At 38.7% G+C, this 19,501-nt stretch overlaps 1 protein-coding gene across 2 annotated transcripts in view; it reads left to right on the forward strand.

Moving 5' to 3' along the window:
* Positions 1 to 19,501, forward strand: part of Kcnab1 (potassium voltage-gated channel subfamily A regulatory beta subunit 1) — a 380,454-nt gene that overhangs the window by 113,890 nt on the left and 247,063 nt on the right. The window lies entirely within an intron of this gene.

Here is a 19,501-nt window from a genome sequence, read left to right on the forward strand (position 1 = left end):
AGGTAGGCAGCCTGACGTACTGTTGAGCAGCCCACATTCCTACCAAGTCCTTATTATGCTGCCGTCCTGACAGCTGCCAGTTCTCTTTGGTCCTGTTTCTCTCCTGTGTAACAATACCCCTGAATGTCCTCCCTCCTCCACAATGCAACCTTTTGAATTTCAGAAGACAGTTAACGATTAAAAATGATTACAGGGAAATTAAAATCAGCCAGTCACTTGCTGAAAGGAACATATTTTCTCATTTACCTAAAGTAGCATTTAATAACTTCCTCCTACACAGTTAAAATGAAAAGCCCCAAGCCAGAAACATTAAGAATCCAAATACTCTCTCTCTTTCCTCCACACGGAGGCCCTGTTGCTGTGATGTGTGCTATGCCTCTGTGTGAGGAAGCACTAGGCCTGAGTGGTGGTATCAGCCGAGGAATAACCCAGAGAAAGCACCATTGGGACTAGTGACTGGAGGATGGGGCCAGCATTTTCTTGGTTCCCAAGGGTTTCATGAAGATGAAAGTGAAATGTAAGACCAGTGACAAAGAGAGTGCCAGCTGTTTTGTCTGGCACCTTATCCACCCAAGAGACTCCTGATCTGATAAAGTGGCACCCCCACAAATCCAGGAAAACAGTCTACTAGAGAACATGCAATGTTCCTCCTGGCCGGGCAGCCTGGACAATATGAGGTCAAAGGTCACAGTACCCCCGGCTTCTTACAAAACATAACATAATTAGTGGCAAAAGGAGAGGTTTTTGTTTGTTTGTTTGTTTTTAATGATCCTTATCTTGCTTTAAGCCACAGACCTAAATAAGCAAAGAGCCCCAATCTTCCTGTTAAAAACAATCTCTACTCATCACCAAAGTAGGAGCTTCGGGTGTGCTAGTTAGGCTTTCTTATCACTGCGGAAAAAGAATTTGGCACAACTTAAGGAAGGGTTTATTTTTGCCTCATTTCAGAGATTCCCCTCTTTGGTCCCTGTTTGTGTCAGTTGCAACCCACGACAGTGTAGTCTGCAGCCCTTGCTTCATCGTTCCTGCCCACCACTCCCGACCCAGCACCATGCCACCTTCGTGGGGCTTCTCTGGAAGCCCCTGAATTCCGCCAGCCAAGGTGCAGATTCCAGCAGTTCAGCTTCATGATGGAAAATACAGAGGTCCTTCTAAAGGGCACCTAAAACAGCAAAGCATGGTGATCTCTCTCATTCAGATGTGAAACTCCTTTCTCGCCCATACTCTGCCTTTGTCTGCCATGGTAATAAATCTTTAATCTGACTTCCAACCTTTGCTCCGTGGGCTGCAAAAATCAAATCTTTCTCAACAAAGTCATACTTTGTTTTCCTGTAGAGTATTAAACATTTTTATGGAAGAATAATTTAGATGTCATAAAATCCATCTAAAATGAATGTACAAATCAATGATGTTAGTAAATTATGGTATCGTACAAACATAAATGAATTCCATTTTAATTTTATAGCATTCCCATAACCTCAAAAATGCTATGTCCATTTTCCATTAATCCCTATTTATATTCCCAGCCCTAGGCAACCATTAATCTCATTTCTGTCTCTGTAAATGTTCCTTCTTGATACATGTCATAAATGTAAAATTACAGTCGTGACAGTTTATTCTCAGTATGTTCTGAGAGTCATGATTAGGAGGCAACTTGATATGGTCACTGTGGAGTGTATGAATACAAGCTAAATGGCAATGTTCAGTCTCTGTGCATGGCCCTTTATAATCAGTAGATGGGTAGCATCAGAGCTGTCAGCATAACACACATAAACTTGTAAGTCCACATTTTAAAGGGAAGGAACACACCTTGAATGAGAAATATATATATATATTGCATATATATATATATGCACATCACTAACAGTTGCTTACTATAACCCTGTACTGTGTATCATTATGCTATACTTTGTTGTTACATTTATTATTAATATTCATTGTTTCTTTGCTGCAGATCAGACCTAGAACCTTATGAATACTAGGCAAGCATGTATCGTAGAGTTAGATCCCCATCCTGGGGCAATAGTTTTTTATGACTGAATCCACAGAAAGTTGTTGACAACAACACCACAAACACTTCATACCCTGCTGGAACATTGTCATAGCTAAGATGTCATAGCTAGGTAATATGAATTTTTTCATCTCAATATAATGTTAGGGAACCATGATTACATATGCAGTCTACCACTGAAATGTCATTTTATATGAATGAATGGTGTAATGTATTGTGTTTTATCTAACTGCTTTCATATGAGTTTTTGATGATAATTCACATAGAATGTGTCGACCACTTATTAATTTTTATAGTTGAATTGAATTCCATAAAGAGGCATTTCTACAGACTTACAATGTGATGGTTGTTTTGATAATTTATTGGTGTTTATTTTAATTCATGCCATTAGGAACAGTCATGTACATGTTTCTTACACATACCAGTGAAACTCCTTGGACAGATGATACTTTTTGTTACGCCTGAAAGGAGGTTACCAAGCTATTTTCTAGGGCGATTATATCATTCTGCATTCCTATCAGTAAGCAAAGGCTTCTCATTTATCCACAGCCTAATTCATGGTGGAGTTTTTATATGAGAGCTGCTCGACTGAGTGTGGAGGGCTATCCCATAATGGGTTTAATTTAGGTACTCGGGACTAGCAAGGCTCAGCCGCTTCTCAGAACTTATTAAGCATTTATTTTCTTTAGTAACATGTCTATTAGACTAATTTGACCTATTATCCACTTTTCAGTCTGGTTGTATCAGTTTTTGAAAGTTTATTAGTGTTCTTTAAGTATTGTGTGCAGACCCTCTTCACAATGATCATTTCAAGCCTTTTTACCCAGTTTCAGTTTATCTTTCAATTTACATTGTGATGTGTTTTGAGGTAAAACAGTTACTTTTAAGAAATCCATTTATCATTTTGTTTCTTTTGTAGGCTGTACCTTAGAGACTGTAGCACTACAAAAATATGTTTTGGAGTGCTAAATTTCATTCTATGACTGTGAATTTGTGAGTTCCTTTGAGTGTGGTATTTGAGGTGAGGACCAGAGTTCTATTTATTGATTGTTGTTTTTTTTTTTATTTCTGATGCATGAATATATCTAGTTGTCCCTGTACCATTTTTTCTATTTTTAGTATTAGGCTAGATTTATTATATAAAATAATAAATTTCACTATGCCATGTTCACATAGTATTTTTTTTTTTCAGAAATGACTCCCTCCTCAGTTGACCTGTCCTGGCACAGCTGTCACATCAGTTGGTGGGAAAGCACAGGGCACACTTTCAACCCCCTTCTCTTCTCTTTTCTGTATATACTTATCATTTACAAAACCACACTTTCTTCATTACTACAGATGTGTGGTAAGTTTCCTTAATAACAACTTTAATCTTTTCAAATTGTCCATCTATGTTTTGTTGTTATTGTTGCATTTCCATAGAAATTTTAGTACCGTCTTGTCAATTTTTACAATGAAGTCTGCTGAGACTTCATAGATACTGCGCTAAATTCCTGGATCAGGTTAAAGAGAACTGCTATCTTGACAATATTAACTCTTCTAACCCATGCACACAAACACTGTTCATATTTCTTTAATTATATAACTGTGTCTTGTAGTGTTGAGTATACAGGACCTAAATTTGTTAAATTTCTAGCCAAGTATTTTGTGCTTTTTGATGTTGCTCTGACTAGCACTGCTTTCTTAATTTTGTTTCTGGTCCACTCAAGGCTAGGGTATGAAAAATGATTTTATATGTTGATTTCATACTCTGGGACCTTCTCAAACTTGTTTATTAGCTTTAGTAATACTATTTTATTTTTTGCTTTGTTTTGCTCTGGTTTTGGACAGATCTTGGTGTGTAACTCAGGCCATCCTGAAACTCGTGGCAGCTTAGGCTGGCCTCAAATGCGTACCTCCTACCTGTGCTTCCCAGGTCTGGGATTATAGGCAAGCATCTCCACATGCAGATAGCTCTACTGGGTTTTCATTTTTGTTTTGTTGTACTCTGTTTTGTTTTGAAATAGGTTTTCCCATATAACCCTGGCTAGTCTCAAGCACATGCTGATCCAGCTGCCCCAGCCTCATGAGCGGTAGGAACATAGGCCTGAGCCATCTGCCTGGCTTTTCTAGTAGCTTTTAAAGGCACATCTGGATTTTCTACATGTTGTCATGTCAGTTTTGAATAAAGGGAGTTTTATTTTCTTTCTAGTGTGTGTTCTTAATTTCTGTTTAGTTTTCTGCTTGCAGACATTTACAGTATTGAATAAGGATGGCAAGGCATCCTTGTCTCATCTTAGAGAAAAAAAAATCCATTCTATTTTGCTATCCCAAATGATGTTAGTTACATCATGTTTATGCATGATTTATTAGCTACTCTGCTCTTTGCTGTGAGGAAGAGTTTATATGTCCACGTTAGAAGCTAGTGAAATCCTGTCTTTATGGTAGGAAAACATGGTGTGTAAGGCATATCAGCAGGAGCTGGCTAGTAACACTGCAGCTCAAGTCAGAAAGCAGGGAGTCAACAGAAGTAAAAAAAATATCAGGACACACTTCCAGTCACTCACTTCCTCCAGAAGGCTCCACCAAATAAAGGCACCTCTATAACCTTCTTATACAGAACCATCAACTGAAAACCAAGTATTTAAACATACCAGCCTATAGGGGACATTTCACATTCTCTCTAACTGCAACATTCTACTCCCCACCCCAGGCAAATGCCTTTCAATCTTCTTTATTTTTGAGAACTGAGAATTTCAAGCATGTATATAGTAAAATGCAATCATGTCTACCTCCCAGTTTCTTCTCCAACTCTTCCTGTGTCTCCTAAAACACAACCCTCCCAATTTAATTTCTTCATATACATGAAGAAATTATATATATATATAAATTTATACATATGTATAAATAAATAAATATTTATAAATTTATATATATGAAACAAATCCAGTTAGTATTGCCCATATATGCATAGGTATCCCAATACATCCATACACTGGAACACTGGAACCAACCATTGTGCACATCTGCAAAATAGAATGATTAGCTCCTCTGCACCAACTATTCACTGCCAATTCTCAATAAGGGTGGGGCCTGGATAGTAGTGATCCCACCTGAGTTGGAGCTGGACACAGCTTCTCCCTTGATCCAGCTCCATTACATATCAGCAGCTTACCTTGGAGCTTACCATGGAGCATCTGCTCCATGTCTCTGGTACCTCCAATTGGCATCTTTAAGTCTCTATTATGGTTCATTGTCAACTTACCACAAATCAGAACCACCTGAGTTGGGTGACCCATTTGAAGAACTGTCCTGACTACTTTGCTTGATGTGGTAAGGTTCACCTGATTGTGATGGCACCTTCTTCTTAGCACCCCCAGATAATATGGCTATGTCAAAAGGAAGACAACCTCATGTTTCTTTGCCTGGCCTCTCTGGTCTGTAGGTTTATTTTTCTTATGCTGCCAAAGACCTTGTATTTCTAAGCTTTCGAGGTAGGCTAGGGACCAGTGGCTCTCCAGGAGCCTTCTGGGATCCTGGAACCAGAGTGGAATTACTGAGCAACATATCTTATAAATGAGTAACTGTTATTGCCTCCTAGTGAGAGACTGTTATCATGGGACTATCTGTTGAGGCATTCAGCCTCAAGAAGAAGTTACTACTGGGTTCTCAGCTCTCAGGTGTGATTCTTCTGTTATTACTATTTTAGGCTATCATATAAAGTCTAAAACACATTTATGTATATAATTTATAATATAGAGAGGATATATGTATGTAAGTACATACACACACATATATGCACATATATTTATATACACATATACGCACACACATATTTTGGTTCTATTCCCTATAGAGAACCCTAATTAAAACAGTTTCCATTACAACACAGACTTTACCTCCATGGCTCCATGCTGTGACCTCTGAGTGAACACCTTGCAGGGACACCAACACTTTCACATGCAGGTTGGTCTTAAATGTTGGCTGGAACCCTAGAGCAAGACTCCATGACCCCCTCAGTGTTGCATCTTTCTTGCCTGCAAATCCAGTACTGAGTGATGCTGCTGCCAAATGCTGCTTGAGATGTGGCTTGTCCCTCTTAGACCACAGCTATAGTGTTCTGTATGTCTGGGCGGCTGAACCCGAATCCCTTTCCAAGGTATTTCTTTTTGAAAAGTAGAGAAATTCTTCTGTGGCAGTCTCAGTTCAGGCTTTCTCCTCTCTAGAAAGTTTTTATTTTCACAAGTTGGAGCCGTTGATGGGTGAAGTCTGGCCTTCAGGGCATCTTTTCTATTGCACTGGTGAAAACAATGAGGTTTTCGTTTAGCAGTTACCAGTGCTCTGTCTTTGGCATGACCCTTGCACACTACTTGAAACTTTCTCACACACCTTTTCATACCATACTTCACTTTTTAAAAGTGTTTTATTCCATGTGTTGCTCTCTCACCATATAGATCTGGATAGGAACAGTGAGAACTAACCATGTTCAAAATGCTAAGCTACCTTGAAGTTTTCTCCACCCAAAATGGTGGTCAGTATAAAGTTAGATTCTTTACCAGAATATGTGAATGGCTTCCAGCCTAGTTCCTGGTTGAAGACCTCGTTTTTTCTCAAACCTTGTGGACCAGAACCCCCTGTCCTGACATCTCTTGGCAGTCTGATCTTCCAAACTCCCACCAGAATGGCCCATTGAGCCCTGATTAGAGCATAGTGAAGCTTTTCTAGTGTGCAATTCTAAGCTTGTTACATTCCTCTTACCGACCACTGGGTCAGCCGGTAAGCCTCACTTCTCAGAAACAACTTTCTGTAGTACTTGCTCTGTACTTTCTGTAGTATTCGCTGTGACCAAATACCTGGCAAGAAGCAATTTGAGAGAGGAGTAATTTATTATGTGTTACAATTTTAGTGGACCTTTCATCGTGGTAGGGAAGAGATGGCCACAGTTAGGAAGGGCATAACAGCAGGGGTGGGAAGCTTCCTGGCCACATCGCATCTAAAATCAGAAACTAGGATGTGAACAGGAAATGAATTTGGTTATAAAATCTCAAGACCCACCACCATTGACCAATTTCCTTTTATAAGGCTCCTATGATTTCATATCGGTTCCAAATAATGCCACTAGCTGAAGACTCAGCATTGAAATCTGTGAGCCTATAGAATATTTTTCAGATTTAACCCATGACTCATGTTCTCTTTAGGTTAAGAATTTTTTTTTTAGATCTTGTTTGGAAACATTTTGTCATTAATGGATATTTAACTTTATTAAAAGTGATTTGTGCATCTATTGAATTATTTATGTGACCTTCTGGAGATTCCTCACTTTCTAATTCCCATAACTCACAGGAGGGTGCTGGCATTACAAATGTCTGGACTACTGTGCCTGGTTTTGATATGGATTCTGGAAATCCAAACTCAGGACACCAGGCTTGCATAGTATGTGCTTTGTTGCATCTCCCTAGGCCTGTAAAGAGTTTTTACATTTATGTGTTAGAGTATCTAGTGGTTTAAATAAGCAATGTTTCCTCTAAAAGCTCATGTTTTGAGTGCTTGGTCACCACCTGATGACCAAGCATTGATTGACAGATGATTGGGACATAAGTCTAACTTTACCAACGGATTAATTCGTTGAGTTCACAAGCCATGGTGAAGGAGGTTGGGATTTAAAGGGAAAGCCAGATTTCTGGCTAATTCTCTATGCCCTTCTCACTCCTGGCTGCCATATATAAAGACTTTGCTTTCCCACATCCTTTAGCCATGATGGATCCTGAAACACGGAGCTAAATGGATCTATGTTTACAGATTGTTCCTTCTTATCCTTTTGTTGTTGTTGTTGTTGTTCTTCTTCTTCTACTTTAATAATTCTTGAAGTCTAATTTCTTCAATAGTGATAAAATCATTAGAGTTATTTTATGGCTACTATGCCATGGGATTGCAATCTCTGCCTTTCACTTAGACCATTTATACTTAATGTGATTATTGGTATGGTTCAACTATCATTTACTATGCTGCTATTTGTTTTCTTAAACCTTCTTTCTTTTTTCTTATTCTGTTCCTTTTTATCTTATTTTATGCTGAATATTATATTACCTTTAAAAATGATTCCTGTGAATTATTTTCTCAGTGATTGTTCCATGATTAGAATATGGTTTAGGTTAACACAACCTATTTCATATTGAAACTAAATCAATTATGCTAAAATATAGAATATGGCCACTGTGCTCTGTGTCCCCCCCCCCATCTTTCCCACTATACCTTCTATACATATATGTATTTAAACATTGCACCAACTTGATTTTAAAAGCATCAGTTTTGCAATATTATTTTGTTTTGAGACCCTGTATCTCATATTGATCTAGGATTCCCAATCTTCCTGCCTCTGTCTTCTGAGTGCTAACATTACGATGGATGCCAACATACATGGTTTTGTGTCTTTTGATATTAAGCTAAAATAATTTCTTTCTCTGAAATCTTGTTTGAAATAATTTGCATCAGTATTTTCCCAACTGTGATTTTACTTTAGAGGCTGAATCACCTTGACCATGGGAACTGCTCTGCTGAGTCGGTCTTCTGACTACAACTTCAAGTGGTCCATATTTAAAGCCTCCTTTTAAATGACATAGTGTCTTTTTTGGTTCCATAACTGAAGTCCCCTGTACCCATATCTGAATCACTCTAATACTAGACCACTCACTAGTAAGACAACTCCAGTATTTACCTCTGGGGACCTGATGACCTAAGTGATTACTATTAAGAAAGGCATTCATGTGAAAATATTGTTGCTTTTGATTAGGACAGAAGTGAAGCAAAGGCAAAGGCCCCTTCCATGGTTGCTTTCTCAGCCACTGCTACTTCCTCCATCACTTTCCTATATCACAGCTTTCCCCCAGTTTGCTTTGTAGTCATTTCATTAGTTTTAACCGGGAGTTCTACCTCCCAAATAGTCCATGTGCCATCTTCTCACCACCCTAGAATGAAATGCTGGCTCTATGGAAGCTGCAACCCATCCTCACCTGGGTTATAGATACTTTCCTATGGGTGATCGCCATGCCCAGTATTCCTGTCCTCAGTCAAAGAACCTCTGCATGGGTCATGAACAGTGCTAGCTGTCCCTATTTGACCTGTGGGAACTTAGCTTTGTTAAACCACTCTCACCTATGAGCTGCTCCAGGCCAGACCATGTCTCTCTGTATGATTGTGAGCTGCTTGCTTACGTCTTCCATTTTACTCCAGTCAAACCAGAAAGAAAGTCTAACTCCTTGCTTCTGTCTCATGCCTTCATTTTTCTTCTTTTCTCCTCCTTGACCATCTTTTCTGCAAACTGACAGCTACCTCTTAGGCCCTCAAAAGATATAAGGACATCTCAGTGTTTCAAGTCTTTATTTTAGAGGAAAAGTCTTTGAGGATGTAATTGAAATAATGATCTTGAGATAAGATTACTCAAGTAAGCCTAAATTGAATGGCAAAGACCCATGATATATCAAAGCACCGTGGCAAGGTAGTCACAGACATTAGAGGGATACAGTCATGAGAAGTGCGCAGAAGCTTAGAAGAGCCTTAGGAGGGAGTCTGCTCTGCTGACACCTTAATTTTCCACTTCTTAACCTCCAGAACTATGAGAATAAGCACCTACCATTTAAGCCACAGGTTACCGCACCAGCATATTTATGAGAGCTCTAGCAATAACAGCTGACTACCTCCCCATTAAGTTCAGTCATCAGATTAAATCAAAGCTTCAGGGGTTTTTTTCCCCCTTGAGCATTATACATTTCAAATTCTGTCTGCTTTCCCAATGCCTTCCTCATTCCTACTGCATTGCCAGGATCCTAACCACTACACAGAAACACCGGGTTATACAAATCCCACTTTATCTTATATTATGACTACAAAATTACATAGAAGACAATAAGGAGAATAAGCAAGGGATGGAAGCAGAGTAGTGAAGAAAACACATAGTTGTTACAGATGTCTCAGCAATGGCAGCATTGTGATTCAGCGTCTGTATGGGAGACACCCAGGTTTGTCTCTGTCTGTTGTGACTGGTTTCTTCAGCTTATGGAAATTTATAAGTTACTTCTCTGAACAGCTGTGCTAGATCAAGACATGTCCTGCTTTCCTAGGGAGCTCAGTTCACACTGATTTGATTAACTGGGTTCCTGCAGGTTCTCTTCCAGCTATTGGAGAGGCCAAATAGTGAAGAGTGCCATTAAATCTTTGTTACCAAAATTATTTTAATGCTCCATATTTACTGCCGTCCTCAATGGATCGGACCATTCCTTGCCTGTGCTGCTGGCAGGACTCTCTATCAGATCTATGAAGAATCAAATGAGTAGTCATGTGGCTTATGGAGTTATTTCTCATGTCAGTTAACAAAGCTCAGTGGCTGTATTCTGGAAAATTTATACCTGGAGGTTTGTTTGTTAAAAGGTAAACTGAGTCTGCCTAGTGCTGTTTACCCCAAATGCTATGAAGCAAACAAAGTCACCGTTCTTCCCCACAGGGTATGTGTGCCCACTGGCTCGCCTTTATTTCTCGAACCATTTCTTGTTTTTTGGGCATCAGTTTTTCTGTTCCATAATACAACAGTAATATGTGCTCACAGCAGAACATCATTTATGAGAAAAATAAAAGAAACAAAAATTACCTATAATCCTACCACCTATGGGTAACTACTGGTAACATTTTTGCTTCTTTCAAAAATAAGCTCCTAATATATATATATATATATATATATATATATATATATATATATGGGGCTAAATGGATCTATGTTTACAGTTAGTGTGCTTTACTGATGTGCTGATTGTTTCTTCTTATCCTTTTTGTTGTTGTTGTTGTTGTTCTTGAAGTCTATTTTTTTCAGTAGTGATAAAATCATTAAGAATTCTTTTATTTATTTTAAATATTTATTTTAAGAATGCTCACTAAGCATGGGGATCTGCCCATGCTTAGCGAGCATTATTAGAGCATCCTGCTTCTAATAGAAACATAATTTCTTCACCAGGTTGTATCTTATGGCCAACCAACTCCTATCATCTCCCACTGCTCTTCTGCCTCAAACCACCTACACATTGTTTCCAGTCTTATTTGCCTAAAATTCAGCTTACACTCCCAACCTCACCAAAAGCCCTGAAGAACCTTTCTCTGTACTCACATGTATGCTCTGAGACAGAAGTTGTAGTCTTCCTTTTATTCCAGACTGTCCTGTGCTGACACTTGTTGTATATAGACTTTGTTTTGCACTATGTACTATAGAAATCCTCTTTCCAACAATGCTGCATTAACAAGTCATTGCACACTTCCCAACAAGAGACTCAACATCCCCATGGAAGGCATTTTCTCTCTGGCATCACCTCAATTGTTCTCTCTCTCTCTCTCTCTCTCTCTCTCTCTCTCTCTCTCTCTCTCTCTCTCTCTCTTTCTCTGCCTAGTTCTTTTCTGTCCTCACTGACCAAAGAGTTCTCTGATACCATTGTGGTTTAATGCCCCAGCCTACATGGGTCTCTTCTTTTTCCTCTAAAGAACATAGCAGCTGCATTTGTTCTGATTCACGCTGGCCAGCTGGCCTGCGTACTCCCAGCTAGGAAGCCACATATGGGGATGCTGAATCTTCCACCTTTTTGCCTCATCAGCACATAGAACTAGTCAGCTGAGTAGCAAATAATAATAATCACTGATGGCAATAACAAGTAGAAAAGATAATATATGAAGCATGAGTTTCAACTAACTCAGACCCCAGGGAGCTTCCAGAGTCTGCGCCACCAAGGACATACACAGGCTGGTCCGAGGCCCCTGGCACATATGTAGCAGAGGTCTGCCTAGTATGGGCTCAGTAGGAAGAAGATGTGCTTAGTCCTCCAGAGACTTGAGCCCTAGAGAAGGGGGAGACCTGGCAGGGGCACCCTCTCAGAGGCAAGGGGGAGAAGGAATGGGATGAGAAACTGTGGAAGGGGTCACTGAGGAGAGGTAAAGACTGGAATGTAAATAAATAATTTAAATTAAAATAAAAGAAATTTGAAGAGAAAAAAAAAGATAAGAACAAATAAAACTGATAAAAACCTTGAAAGATGCTCAGCTGTGTCCAACAATAACAGAAATATTAATAATAACCACAATCTTCTGTGTGAAAACAGAAAACACCAAACTAAGAAATATTGACCAGGATGATTTTAAGCCTCCTTAACGAATGGTATTCCTCCTTTCTTCCTATGTCTATCTCACTCAGTGCTCTGACTAAGATTTATGTAAACTTGAGAGAATTTATCTACATATTCCAAAGTTTCCTGTAAAAATGTGTCATAATTATATGATAGAAAAATAACTTTAAAGGTTTTACTTCATTTTGCTTACAAAAAGTAGTATATATGCATTGTGGTAAACCTCAGAGAATATGATACTTGATTGAACATAAATGAAAGGTTGTTTTCTCTTTAAGGTAGGAACTTGTTTTTAATGTAACTCTATAATGGTCCATTAGGTTGTTCAACATGAGTTTGGATATCTGGGTGGTAATTCAGTCTCAGAAGGAAACAAGTTTTATAATAGTGGGTGAGTTATTTGTTTCCTTTTCTTCAGGTTTGTTGCAGTATAGTGAACAAATTAATAAATGTATGTATTATATATATATATATATATATATATATATATATATATTACTGATTTGATATATGTACATACTAAGATATACATATCATCACTGTGGCCATGCTAATCAGCATAGCTATCACCTCAGATAGGTCTATCCATTCTTCCTTCCTTTCTTCCTTCCTTCTTTACCTTTTTCTCTTTTTCCTCCCATCCCTCTACTTCTTCCTATTGGAAGCTGGGGCACATAACTTTTCTCTTCCACATCTTTATGAGCTTGGCTGATTTTACATCCACATGAAAACGAGATCCTAGTATGTGTCTTTCTGCATCTTGCTTATTTAATTGAGCGTAAAGCTCTCTGGTTTTACCCATATTCTTGCAAATATTAGTATTTCAGACTTGAAGATATTTCAGGGCATGTATTCCATAGCTTCTTTACCTCTCGATCCGTTCATGAACACTTAGGTTGCTTATGTATCTTGACTTTTGTCAATAATGCTGCAATGACTATGGACATGCATGGAGCTCTCCAAAATTTTGACGTAATTCTTTGGCTATTAATTCAACAACAGAGTGCGTTGAGTTAATTATATACACACACATGCGAAAGGAAGAGAAAGAAAAAAGAAAGGAAAGAAAGAAAAAGAAGGAATGAAAGGAAGGAAGGAAGGAAAGAAAGGAAAAAAGAGGAAGGAAGAAAACAATGGACATGAGTCAAGAAAAGGGATAAGCTAATTGTTTTTCTAGTTTTGTCATTGATATTTTCCTGTCTTTTTTTTTTTTTTTTTTTAATAGCAACCCTTCTGGGTCTGAGGTGAGAGAGAAGGCTTAAGCAGCTGTGTACTCAGGATGACTTTTATTTTAAACGTAGTGAGAGACTAAATAGGTCTCTGGCATTAACCTTTCTCAGTCTGCTAAAGGAGCGAAATCAAATAAAAAAAAAATCCCATAAAATCTTGAATCTTCTTGTTTTATGAGAATTCCGTTTCAAAAAATGAATAGAATAAAAACAGATAAAAAGCAGACTCTTTACAAAATATATTACTATTATGAGATTAAAAAGATGTGCGTAATAATAGCTTTTCTTGCTCTATGCAGATGAACAAACTTAAATTGAACCAGTGATTTTTGTCTCAGTAACATTTCGGAGGTTGAATTTTTTTTTTTCAGCTTCATCTTGTAAAAATGGCTTTCTGTGGGAGGTTCCTCGGGAATCCAATTCATTGTAGGTTTTTAAAGATATAACTGCATATCATGTACTTCAGATAGTTATCATTTTACATGTATAAGTAGACTTCAGGATCAAATCTAGAGTCAATCACATGCTGGCCAATATTCTTTTTCATTACAGCTTTGCAAGATGGATTAAGAATGTTCATGTAATCACCTAAACAACACTTAATTTTCAGCTGATTGAAATGACTAACAAAAGCTTATTTTTTCTTTCCTCTGAGCTAAGATAATAGGCATGGAAGCTTTTACCCCAGTGCCTAGAACACAATAGATACCCAGCATTTTCTTTTTCCATTCAGCTTGGAATATTTCACATATAAGTTGCCATAGGATAAAGGTTTACAATGTCCTATCTTAAAAATTATAGTTTATCAATTCTCTAAGGATTTTTTTCCTTTTTGAAATTGTTAACTTTACATGCTTCGGGCCAGGCTGTTGAGATGTTATGGTCACCATTGCTCACAGATGTGCATCAGAACACTTTGAGAGTTAGCTCCAATAACTAGTGAGGAGAGACAACAGCTGGGTGTGCTTTAAAACAGTGTTGCTTCCAAAACACAAGTATGATAGAAAAAAGGTGTGGATACTGATAACTCTGAGCATTAGATCAGAAACTTGAAGTCTAAATGTGAACACATTTTAGAATAGTGTTATAAACAATTTATTTCTTTTATATTTTTATTTTAAGTTCACAAAATGATGATTTTGTGAAGAGGGAGTCTAAAACTAAAAACACTTTTAATTACTTGAAAATTAACCATATGCTTCATGGCATAATTAATTAAGCACTTTGTTGTACATGAAATAGCAATGTGCCATTTGGTTGATTTTATTGTGGATTATCTTATATATAATAGCTCTATTTTTGAAAAAAATTTTGCTGTGAATTAAACTTCTCAAGAAAATCTTTTAACAAAAGACACAGCACATATTTCAGATTGTCTGATGCTAATATAACCAACAGTAGAAACTAATGGCAATGGATAATTATTTGGAAGAAAAGTAACATTCATAAAGGCAGGCAGACTACAAGGTCTGGTTTTCTCTTATTTCTGTTTTCCTAAAAACTATGAGAAATCACTTACCATGAAATGGCAGAACAAAACCAACTGCATTGTGAATTTCCGATTTCACCACAACTCTTTCTATATAATTACTAGAGTACCATGTTTCCTGTGTGAACATTTACGAAAAATATTAGAATTTTTGGCTCATATATTTCAGAATATTCTGGATTCAGGAAATAATTGCCAGCTGCTATGGATGTAGTTTACGTGTTCATTGCCAGCTGGAGAATGTAGTACAGCAACAGAATACTTAGGTCTCATGTTCAAGCCCTTGCTCTGCTTCCCAGGACTAGAGCTAGGTCCATCCTTGGGTTCACTGGGCTTTGTTTCTGGGATAGAGTCTGGTGTGTGAGAATGAATTTGCTCTGAGTGTCTACTGGGTTCTTTGTAAGTCTGTTCTTCTAGGAAAGCTGAAGAGTAGACACCTACAAGTTTCTTCTCATCAGAAAAAAGCCATCTGTATGTCTAATCTCTGATTTATTTGCCATTGTAAAGGCTGTGGTGATATACATATGGGATCATGATCATTCTTGTGGCAGGTTAAAATTATGAGAATATAATAAGCAATAAATTACAGGCACAGGAAGCATCTTGCCATCTGTACGTGTGCATGTTTAAAATGCTTCTGATATTAGCAGATTCTTTTCTGTGTTGGATAACTCTCAATTTTGCCTAGCTGCATGATTGAATGTTTCCTGGCTCCTGCTGGCTGTGCTTTCAAATGGAATATAAACCATAAGTTGTAATTGAAACCAATTTTTTAAAAAACTTGGTTCTGACTTCACTGGCACAAAATTGAATCAACCAAAAATTTTCTGGGTAATTGGGAAAATTTTTACAGCAATAGGATAAGAATAAACAGTCACGAAGTATTTTTTTTTAAGTTGATATTTAGATTTTCTAAATTGATTTTATGTCTAGCACTCATGATGGTAATTGGATTTCTTTTTAAGCTGTGTTGAAAGGAGAGTGTATGTGAAGTCCTTCTGAAGTGAGGGGCAATATGCATAGCAGTTAAGAACCAAACATCCAGAGGAAGGCTTCCTCAGTTACATCCCGACTCTGCCGGAGTCATCTTGAATGTGTTTACCTTCTTGGCATCTCATGCTTCCTCAATCAGAGAATGCAGCACATACTGGACAGCTCCTCTGGAGAGCCACACTCTTATGTCACCATGTCTCTGTGAGGAAACCAAGGTTCCAAGAATGTAAGCATCCTGTACAGTAGCAAAGGAAAGGGAAGAAGTCAAGGAAGAAGGAGCTTCATGCTAAGCTGTAACTCTGTTGCAACACATCTGTTATCAAGTCTCGCCCAGCCCCTGGGGTCTGAGATGACCATGAAAACAAAAAGCCCTGGGATACAAACATTTTACATCCTGTCATCTGCATTTAAATAGCAGTGTCACCAGACCCAATATGGCTGATACTAACGCTAAAACTCTACTAGGTAATTAAATAGGAATCCACTGAGATCTTGGCCAAACTAAAGAGTATGCAATAATTTGGTTTTGTGATATATGACTTTAGGGATATAGTCATGACATCTACAGACTGTCATGACTATACATCTACACAAACACAAAAAGGTCTTCAAAATAAAGATATGAGCGCACGCACACACACATACACACATAGACACACACATATACACACACCCCACACCCCTGCAAATGCTTTAGCTGAGGGAAAGGAATGAGGGAAAGCTGCAGCTTACTCCTAAATTACAGGTGAGGTGACACTTTATCAGTACATGTGGGCTTTGTCTGCTGCTGTGGTGTTCTCTCCATCACTTCCCATCTGTAGATCGTTGTCTATCTTTTGGGTTTTATGACAGAGTTGTGCTGTGTCACTCAGGCTGGGCTGGAACTCACCATCCTCCTATAGAACATTCATAACAGCTTGGGATGTGTAGAGTATATCTAAAGATATTCCTCATGACTAATAACCTTTAGACTAATGACCTTTAGGAGCTTATATGTTAGTATGCTCCAATAGTTTTTTTATGAACAATATTATAGATATAAATTATATTTTCTGCCTGTACACAACAATGTACTAGAAGTTGAATAGCTACAAGAGAAAAAAAATATTTTCTCTTAGTTCTACAGACTGAAAAATCTGAGATCAAAGTAGCAAGCTTGAGCTCTTCTGAGGACTCTGCCCTGGGCTGGTAGATGGCCCTCTGCTCTGTGTCTTCACATGTCTGGCCCTGGTCCTTATTATAAGGACATGTGTCATATTAGGTTAGGGCTCATACTTATGGCCTCATTAAACTTGTTATGTCTTTAAAGACTGTCTCCAAATACAGTCACATTCTGAGACACTGGGGAGAGACCAAGACCTTAATACATGAAGTTTTGGATGAGATAATCTAGCCTATAACTATAACTAAACTATAACTATATATAGCACTATAGTTATATACATACACACATATATGTGTGTGTATGTATGTGTGTGTTATATATGTATACATTTGTGTGTCTATGTAAATCTATGTGCACATTTGTATGTCTATTTAAGCCTGAAATTCTCATAGTGAGAACTCCTCTAAGTCCTGTTGTGTGACAGTGTAGAGACACTTGTTCCAAGTCTAATTTCCCCAGCTTCATTAGCATGTGGCCTGTTAGCAAACTTATTAGGAATGGGCACGCTACAGCCAACTCTTATCTGATTTCCAGGCTCCCGAGATTGACTGTTCAATCGCCTTCCCTTACTGCTGGGAAGGGTGAAGATATCTGGGGAAGCTATAGGGTTGCCTGTCAGAATGCCTGTGTGCTGTCAGAGATGAAAGGCTCACTGTGGTCAGCAAGAAAGAAGCCTGCACTGTGAGCATCCTCTGGCCTCAGATCTTTTGCTTCTCTGTGAGGCACGTCCCAAAGGCTGGGACACTGGATCACACTGGAGAGGAGCAGAGGAAAATGTGGGGCTACCATTCACTTCTTTTCAGTACACTGCCTGAGCTTCAAAGTGAATGCGCAGGATTTTCTTTGGTGGTTGTTTTTAAAGAATGGAGTTTATCCAGGAAAAGGCATCTCCCCATCCAACCTACCTTCCTCTCTCCCTCCTCTTTATTTCCTTATCACCCCTCAATTATTTATAGACTGAGTACCTGCCATAGACCAAGCAAGGGCTCTGTGTGGTCCTGTTGGGGGTCAGAAATGCTCTGCCTTGTATGTCTTATTCAGACTACCTTTTCCCTGATCTAGGCTAGGCTGTGCTTTTTGGCATTTCTCTGCTAGTCCTTTAACAAAGCTAAATGCCACAGTGATTAACATGTCCAGGCCTCTTCCCCCCTCAAAGTTCTTAGTCCTTCCTTTAAAGCTGGCAGCACTCTCAGCTGAACCCCTGCCCACCTCCCCTCCCCCACAGCCAGTGGCCAAATTGAAGTCCCTGGTTCCTGACCCCTCAGGTCTGAAGGGCATCACCTCACCCCATTGCTCCCAGCCTGCTTTTTTTTTTTTTTTTTCTCCTTTTCTAAAAGCTATTTCTTTTGATTCCTCCCACTTCTTCCTCTTCTCATTTTGACTGCTTTCCCAATTCACGTTGATCATCTCCGATGAGCTGGCTTAGTGTGCAAAAATAAAGGTGCCTATGATCTGCTTCCTCTCTGCCCACTGTTTATTATGAAGATTAAAGAAAGGTGTGTCCCAGTATTCCTGCCTGGGAAAAAAGAAGAGATGCCCCCTTAACCCTTTCACCCTCACCCATCCTAAATATCCTCTTTTAATTAGCATATTGATTTTCTAAGGGAAAGAGTGAAAAAATGTGGAGGGTCAAGGATGCAATAAGGTTCGAAGATGCTAAGCCTGATGTCTTGAGTGAATCTCAACACAAGCACAGAGTCTCCTTGAGGATCTTCATTTCTACAACTTCATCTGCTTGGGCAGAAGTGGCCAGACCAGCTGTTTGATTTATTAATTTATACAGGCAGCGTATGTCATCCCTGAACATGCTTCCCTGTACTCCTGATAATCAAATCAGACCCATTGTACTGCCACCAGGGAGTCTCATACCTCTAGAAGGGCTGCCTGAGTCTTCATGTGCTTCCTGAAACTCTGGATATTGTCATGTGTCCCAAGAGCAGAGTCAGATACTAAGAGCAACTCCACTGAAGTGTGGGTAATGGATCAAAATGAAGAATGTTCTCCAGGCTCCTGAATTTTATTTCTTCTTCATTCTGGTGTGCTTAGCATGGGTACCACTCCCGTGGACATGTAGAGTGTGCTTTTCAACAAAGTTAGTCTCTGAAGACAGAATGCCTTGTCCTTCCCACACAGATTACCTGTTCCTTGGCAACTGAGTCAGAACTTTCTAAATTTCCCTCCATATTGATCTCTATTGCCAAGAACAGAGATGGGTTCACAAATAGCGTTTGTTGTTTCTCCTTCCTTGACAATGTGGTCTGTTAGGAATCACTTTTAGAGAGAAGCTTTTGGAGAAAATGATCCACAGGAGGCGTTATTTCTCACATATTTCAAATGGAGAGATAAATTATCAACTAATTAATAGTTTGGTCTGACCACGTTTCTTGCTCTGAATGGAACATCCAGCCAGCAAGATAATGCATTTCATGTGAGTTCAAGCTCAGCTCACAGAACTTCTTGCTGCCCGTGGCCATGACAGTA

The sequence above is a fragment of the Arvicanthis niloticus genome, chromosome 4 (assembly GCF_011762505.2).
Source record: "Arvicanthis niloticus isolate mArvNil1 chromosome 4, mArvNil1.pat.X, whole genome shotgun sequence".
In the NCBI taxonomy this organism is placed as follows: domain Eukaryota; kingdom Metazoa; phylum Chordata; class Mammalia; order Rodentia; family Muridae; genus Arvicanthis; species Arvicanthis niloticus.